Genomic DNA, 7801 nt, shown 5'->3' on the forward strand with positions numbered 1-7801 from the left:
AAAAAATCCTCCTGATTAAACATACACTTCTTTATCTCCATCATTCCCCCCCAAAAAACCACAGGAACGAAGAAAATCACAAAGCGAATTATGGCAGATGACAACAGTGTTAAGTGGCTAAAACAAACTGGAGTAAACCGAAATCTGAGACTGCTGGAAAGGAAGACAACGAAAAACCAGCCTGAGAAAAGGTTTCACAAATCTGAACCGAGAGGCGGATGCTATTTGTTTAAAAAAGAGGGGGTGAGGAGAACAGTTAGAAAACAAAACTCCCACAGCCAAAAAGTAAACATCCCATAAAAGAAAAATTGAGGGAACTCCCCTCCAAAGAACAACAACAACAAAAAAAAAAACTGACAAGAAAAATGGAGAAAAAAGCTAAGAAAATAAGTAGATGGATTTAGGAGTTCCTATGTCCAATGAAGAAGAGCTTAAGACAGAAAAAAAAAGAAAATGAGAAAATGAAAGGGAAGAAATTATAAAAGTCATTTTAATAGTTTTCTTAGAACTGAAAAACACAAGTTTATAGACTGAAAAGCTCTGTGGAATGCTCAGTACATCCAAAGTAGAAAAGAACAATCACCAGACCCACCACGGTAAAATGTTAGTATTTAGGCAATAACACAAAAGTCCCCTAAAAGCTTCTAGGGGGAAAAGAAATGGCTTACAACTGCCTGGGAAACTGGCGGCATGTGACTTAACAGTAACACTGAAAACCGGACGACAACGGAGCAATGCCTGCAAAATTCCAAGAGGAAACACACTTACGGCTATGACCCCCACTGACAGTTCAGTGACTCTCCTTGTGCCCTTGCACGTGTCTGGCATTCTTGCAGGGACTAGGCCTGGTTCTGGCCTATGGTCACCAGCGTGCGACCTGCAGATACACCTACATCCGCCATGGGGACAACAGACAGGAACTGTAGGTGAAAGCAGACTGGACCCAAAGGAAGAGGCCAAGGGAGGCGGCACCCACCGCAGACTTTGTGAAAGCAAGACACAGACCTCTATTCACGCACTGAGATTTCAGAGTTAATTTGTCACTGCCAAATAAGTTATTTGATCTGAACTAGAATATTAACCTAAAATTTTATACACAGCCAGGCATACACCAAATACTTAGAACACAGATATTTTCTGACACACAAGGCTCAAAACAAAACAGTATCATCTTCCCTATCACCTTTCCCAGGAAGTCACTAGGAGGATGAGCTTCATCATATCAAGGCGGTAAACTAAGGAACAGAAAACAAGGAACCCCACTTGGGAAGGAGAAAATAATTTCTAAGTTGACGGTAGAGGCTCCTGTGATTCGCCCTGTTTTAGATACTGTCCCTGCCTTCTGTATCTTTCTCCAATCAAACACACGTCACCCTGCAAGAGCCAGCTCAACTGTAACATCCTCCAGGAAGACACGAATCCAAATTCCCCAGTTCCCAGGATTAAATTAAAACCTTAAGCATCAACAGCAAGAAGGGCTGCATACACCAGAGTCCATTCTGAAATCGACTACTAATGTGGTGTGTGACTCTGGGCAGATGACACCCTGCTTAGACCCAATTTCCTCATCTGTGCAAGGACGAAGATAATCTATAATCAGAGCAGTTCCTTCTGGCACTAAAATGCAGTAATTCTGCTGCAAATGTATAAAATCACTAAAATCCTACTGTAATTCTCTGCATTGGTATTTGCTTACATTATCTGCCAGTCTGTGATATTTGGCAATAATGTTATTTCCTAAATATGTCACTTTTTTTTTTTAACTTTAAAAGCAATGTCAACAAATAAAAATGACTATTGTCTGAGGGATGGTAATATGTTACTGAAAACCAAAATTAAGCTTTAAAAACAAACACCATTATTATAAACATCACAACAAACTTTAAACAAGTAACATATAGACACAGTAAAAATCTACCAGTAAGAATTCATCTGACTTTAAAAGCATGCTAACCCAGCTGCTTCAACCATCTAGTATATTATTAATATGGTCAGAACAATGTGTACCACAAAAATCATTTTAAGTGCCACCGTAAACAGCACCAAATAATCGGCTACCCAGAGCACTGAGTAAAAATACCTTGCCTAAAGATTAACACTGAACTAGTGAAATTGTTTTTGATGGAAATCTTATCTAATAGGAGCCATACATTCCTGTCTTCAAAAAGGTATTTTAGGCACAGTGTGTATATTAAGTATAATCTCAGACTGTCACAAACTGCTGTATATAAATGGATGCCTCTCCAGATGACCAAATTTATCTGCTGGAAAATTTCGGGATGGCATAATGACACCATTAGGACTTACTGATGTTTAGATTACTGCCTGCCTCCCAGGCCTTCAGATATATCCTGTCTTCTTTCTTTTCTTCTCTATACTCAAGAGTCCGATGCTATGGAAAATAAGATAATCATCATTCCCCCGTCTCCAAGTGTGATGCCCTTTTAATAATTTTAAGAAAGTATTTTAGTGTGTTGGCTGTTAGGAGTGATAAAACAATATCAGAACAAACGTAATCAGAGTAGAAGGCTCTGCAGAGAAGGCAAGTGCGGCATCTTTTTTGTTCTCGGTCTCCCACCAATGAACTGCAGTGACCCCACAGCCAAGTCAGGCAATGCTACTAACACTGTGACCACCTGAAATCCTTACCAGTCTAGCAGCTTGCACTAGCAATCCTTCTGAAGACGCCCATTCACTTACTGCTTTCATTTCCATTTCTCTTGCTCCTTTGCTCTCAAACCCTTTTCCCACATTAGGCTTCCTTAACAAAAACACGCAAGTCTAACACAGGTGTGGCTGATTAATCGAATACTACTTTTGACTAGTCAGATTATGTTTTAAATTAATAGTAATAATTACTTTAAATACGAATTATTACCATTATTATATATTATAAAAGAGGGGATGAGGAGAACAGTTAAAAAACAAAACTCCCAGGCCGGGCACGGTGGCTCACGCTTGTAATCCCAGCACTTTGGGAGGCCGAGGCGGGCAGATCACGAGGTCAGGAGATCGAGACCACGGTGAAACCCCGTCTCTACTAAAAATACAAAAAATTAGCCGGGCGTGGTGGCGGGCGCCTGTAGTCCCAGCTACTCGGGAGGCTGAGGCAGGAGAATGGCGTGAACCCGGGAGGCGGAGCTTGCAGTGAGCCGAGATTGCGCCACTGCACTCCAGCCTGGGTGACAGAGCGAGACTCCGTCTCAAAAAAACAAACAAACAAACAAAAAAAAACTCCCACAGCCAAAAAGTAAACATCCAATAAAAGAAAAATTGAGGGAACTCCCCTCCAAAGAACAACAACAAAAAAAAACTGACAAGAAAAACGGACTCCTACTCAGTGGCCAGGCCCCCTGGGATGTGTCAGGGACACAGAAAAGAATAGTAATAATATTAATAGTAATAATTACTTTAAATAGGAATTATTACTATTACTTTAAAACATAATCTGACTAGTCAAAAGCAGTCGGATAAAGGAGTAGAATACTAGTGTTAAAGTATTAGCACTTGTTATATTTCAGGCACTTAATTAATACACTAACATGCATTATCTCAGTCCATTTTCTTTCTTTCTTTTTTTTTTTTTAAACGGAGTCTCGCTCTGTTGCCCAGGGTGGAATGCAGTGGCACAATCTCGGCTCACCACAACCTCCACCTCCCAGGTTCAAGCGATTCTCCTGCCTCAGCCTCCCGAGTAGCTGGGACTACAGGTGCGTGCCACCATGCCCAGCTAATTTTTGTATTTTTAGTAGAGACGGGGTTTCACTATGTTGGCCAGGCTGGTCTTGAACTCCTGACCTCCTCATCCGCCCGCCTCGGCCCCCCGAAGTGCTGGGATTACAGGTGTGAGCCACCACGCTTGGCTATCTCACTCCATTATCTCAACAGCTCTGAGAGAAACATCATCATTATCATGTATGTAAAGGAACAAACACTTTTTTTTTTTTAATCTACCCTATAAAATTGAAGTGCTGAAATTCAAGCCTAGATCTGCATCCCCATGACAGACTATCTTCCTTAGTTAGCATGGAAGGCTTCTAAGTCTCTGGCTTTTCTAATTCCAAAGGAGTTTTTCCTTCTGGCTTAATTCTACACCAGAAAACTGAGGATACCAGGAGGTTTCAGATAACTGAGGATTCACTTTACTAAGCTATGTAAGCAGGGGAAATGCATTTTGGAATGGTGACTTTCTACACACTACATGACTATACTTTCAGAAGTGAAAGAGATCTGGGCGTCTACACTGCGAGTCAGTCTGGTACTCGAGTCACTCAGACACACATCATAGCTCTACAGGCAGTGACAGTTCTCTCTCCGTGGGGCTGTTGGGGCCATGTAATGATAAGAACTTTGGTTTTATTAGTGCTACGATTTACTCAGCCAGGCAAGCAGACCAGCTCAGAAAAGGACAAACGATATGAAACACCAACAACTTTCTAACACGTACACAGCACGTCTCTGCCTTTAAGGTGTAGATAACAAAATGAAAACTGCAAGTATTTTCTGTATACCCACACCCCTCCTACTCAGTGGCCAGGCCCCCTGGGATGTGTCAGGGACACAGAAGAGAAGGACCACAGTAGACATTCTGTCCTCATAGAACTTATTGATTGGCGGGAGGGGGAACAGCAGAAACAAGTAAACAAAGTAATTATAGACAATAATAGAGGTTATGAAGGAACCATACAAGTCAATTACTTGGGATTACTGAAGGAGCTGTGAGGTAGTCAAGGAAGTCTTCTCTGAGGTGGTGATGCTCTGAGGTGGTGATGCTCTGAAGTGGTGCCACTGGCATTAAGGTCTGAGAATGAACCAACCACAGGAGCCACCGAAGGACACTGTAGGCAAACAGAACTACTGTGTCAAAGGCGGCGGAGCAGGAAGCAGCTCAGATTGTTGAGGAACAGAAAGGCTAGGGCAGAACCCTGGTAAGGCAGAGACGGTTGTTCAAGATGAGAACTAGGGAGAAATGAAAACACGTTTCAGAACTAGGCAGAAATGTTATAGTCGATGCGGAAGAGTTTGGATTTTTGGCTGGGCACGGTGGCTCATGCCTGCAATCCCAACGCTTTGGGAGGCAAAGGTGCGAGGATCACTTGAGCCCATGATTTCAAGACCAACTGGGCAACATAAGGAGACCCCATCTCTACAAAAAATAAAAAAAAAATCAGCTGGGCATGGTGGCGTGCACTTGTGGTCCCAGCTACTAGCGGAGGGGGTGCTGAGGAGTAAGATCGCTTGAGCCTGGGAGGTCGAGGCTGCAGTGAGTCCTAACCGTGCCACTGCACTCCAGCCTGGGCAACCAGAGCGAGATCCCCGTCTCAAAACAAAACAAGAGTTTGGATTTTACCATAAATACATATTCATTATAACTTTGTGAGATAAATTATTGTCCCCACTTTAGCCCCAGATGAGGAATAAGACTCAGAGGGCATACAGAACGTGTTCAACGTGACAGAGCGGGTAAATGGATGCCCCAACATGTCCAGAGTGTGCAAGGTGAGAACTGAAATCTTACGTGACTTTATCTAAGTATGTTTGTTCTCGAAACATCAAGACCAACGGCCACCTAAAAACAACTGCCCCAACTAAGTAAAATGTAATGTTTGTATGGGTGGGTAAAGACCTGAAATCAGTTTAAGTAAACTGTGTCCTCAGTCCTAAAGCCATCACGACTTATTAGCTAAACCAACACGCCAAACAGCATAATAAGTTACCCATAAAAACATTAATGACAATTTCACTTCAAAACAATATCAAACACGTCTTACGTTGTTCCTCTTTTAACAGCTGAACAATTATTTCTATCAATCTAGCCATATGAGAAAGTTTCTCCTTTTTATGACATATACTAGTATTAGGAATTTCTCCCTTGTAAAATGAATAATTTTACAAAAGTACTTCGGCACCACAGATGTAAATATAATTTCCAGAAGCGGAAGAGGTCATAAGTGCATATTTTTAAGAGAATAACAATAATTGAGTCCCAATAAGCCCATGATAAATTGAAAATTAAATCTTAAAGTCAAAACTCACAGTGGGTTTATCTGGATGTAAGTAGAGGTGCATATTGAATGTGTATCGTTTTTGCTCCAATGAAAAGTCAAAAAGTCCAAAATTCGGGACCATCTATATGTTTGGACTTTTAAATAAGATCACATCTCTATGAGCAAAATAAAAGATATGATCAATAACCCCAAAGTTTCCTGAAAACTGGCCACAATGGAGAAAACTAGCAAGATTTTTCTCTGAGGAGTGTAGTTACACAAGGCTTAAGACAACACTTGCAGGCTGGGTGCGGTGGTTCATGCCTGTAATCCCAGGGCTTTGGGAGGCTGAGGTGAGAGGATCTTGAGGCCTAGAGTTTGAGACCAGCCTCGGCAACATAGCAAGACCCCACCTCTCCAAAAAACAATCAGCCAGGTGTGGTGGCACATGTCTGTAGTCCAAGCTACTCAGGAGGCTGAGGGAGGTGGATCACTCGAGCCCAGGAGTTCAAGGCTGCAGTGAGCCATGATTGCACCACTGCACTCCACCCTGGGTGACAGAGGAAAAACGAAAAAGATACTTGCTTTCTGTTTCCTAAAAAAAAAGGGCCATTAAAAAAAAAACACCTTTTCCAGTTCTAATGCAAGAATGAAGAAAAACATTGGAAGGCAAAATGACTAGACACCCAGTCAGTACAGCACCATTTTCCACCCTACGCCCAGTCAATGGCTCTCAAATTCCTTCCCTGCCACTCCCTGCGGGGGGGCCCCACCAAGAGAGGGGGTCATGGGATGACCCCAGGATGTGCCCTTGGTGGGAGGCCCTGCTGAAGAGAAAGGGGCAAGATTACCAATTTAGAGGGCAATTTAAAAGATAACGATAAAGGTAAGAGAGAAACAGTGTTTCAAAAGAGATGCTGAATGGAGTTCTAAAAAACTATAGATTCGGGTGAATACCTGGCTGATTCTTACCCAGGCAGAAGGGGAAAGCCCTGGCCAAACTCCAGATAGAAGTTCTTCTAGGAATCCTTATCAAATCCACTGTCCACGAACCAGGTTCCTCTAAGGCACCAAGGCAGGCTTAGGGAGGGTGTTGGAACCAAAGGGTTAAGACCACATATTTAATTTAGAGCTGAATGGATCCTAGACCTTACCACATCCACGCGTGCACAAAACCCACTAGGAGGAGAAATTAGAAAGCCCACGGAAAAGTATTACAGACTTTTTTTCCGGTTTTTGTGAAACCTGGTGAGCAATGCCATTCGTGTTTTAAGTAAGGCTGACTGTCCACAGCATTAAATATTCCACTTAAGATTCATTCATTCAAGTAAGCTAAATGGATTTAATGTTGTGGTAGTTGGTTAAAAAAAGTCAAGATAAATTGCTACCTTCTGTGGTTGAGAAGATGTCAGATATTCTATCTTGAAGTAGAACGTTGACTTTTGTTTGATTCCAAATGTATCTTTATCCCAAGGAACACAGTAAATTTAAAATGTCTCTGGGAGACGTTCAGTGTGTGTAATTCACGTTATTTCTGTCATTACTGTGTTCTCTGTCCTCATGCACAGTGCATGTTGCCTTATCCGGACAGACGTTGCAGAAACATTTGCTGAAATGAATTCAACATTATTTATTTTGCTACCGGAAGACTGAGTCCTGCCACATATTCCCACCTGGCCCTTCATTCCAAACAGTGGGGATGCGAACCCCAATTTCACATGCCAACTGAACGTTAAGTTGGCACACACACTACCGCACACATCCCAAGTTTTGTGCCAGGACTTGCCCCTGAGAAACCTCCATAATTCTGCTCC

General features: G+C 42.3%; 1 protein-coding gene across 2 annotated transcripts in view; it reads right to left on the minus strand.

The window, feature by feature from the left end:
* SOCS6 (suppressor of cytokine signaling 6) overlaps window positions 1-7801 on the minus strand; it is a 49708-nt gene that overhangs the window by 36308 nt on the left and 5599 nt on the right. The window contains exon 1 of one of the 2 annotated variants that reach the window (XM_032152075.2): window positions 6960-6980. The exons of the other annotated variant lie outside the window; for it this stretch is intronic. The gene's annotated coding sequence lies outside the window, so the exon portion shown is untranslated. Of the gene's footprint in view, window positions 1-6959; window positions 6981-7801 lie in introns of those variants that run through there. 2 annotated transcript variants of the gene reach the window in all.

Source organism: Hylobates moloch, unplaced genomic scaffold (assembly GCF_009828535.3).
Source record: "Hylobates moloch isolate HMO894 unplaced genomic scaffold, HMol_V3 SCAFFOLD_5, whole genome shotgun sequence".
Lineage (NCBI taxonomy): Eukaryota > Metazoa > Chordata > Mammalia > Primates > Hylobatidae > Hylobates > Hylobates moloch.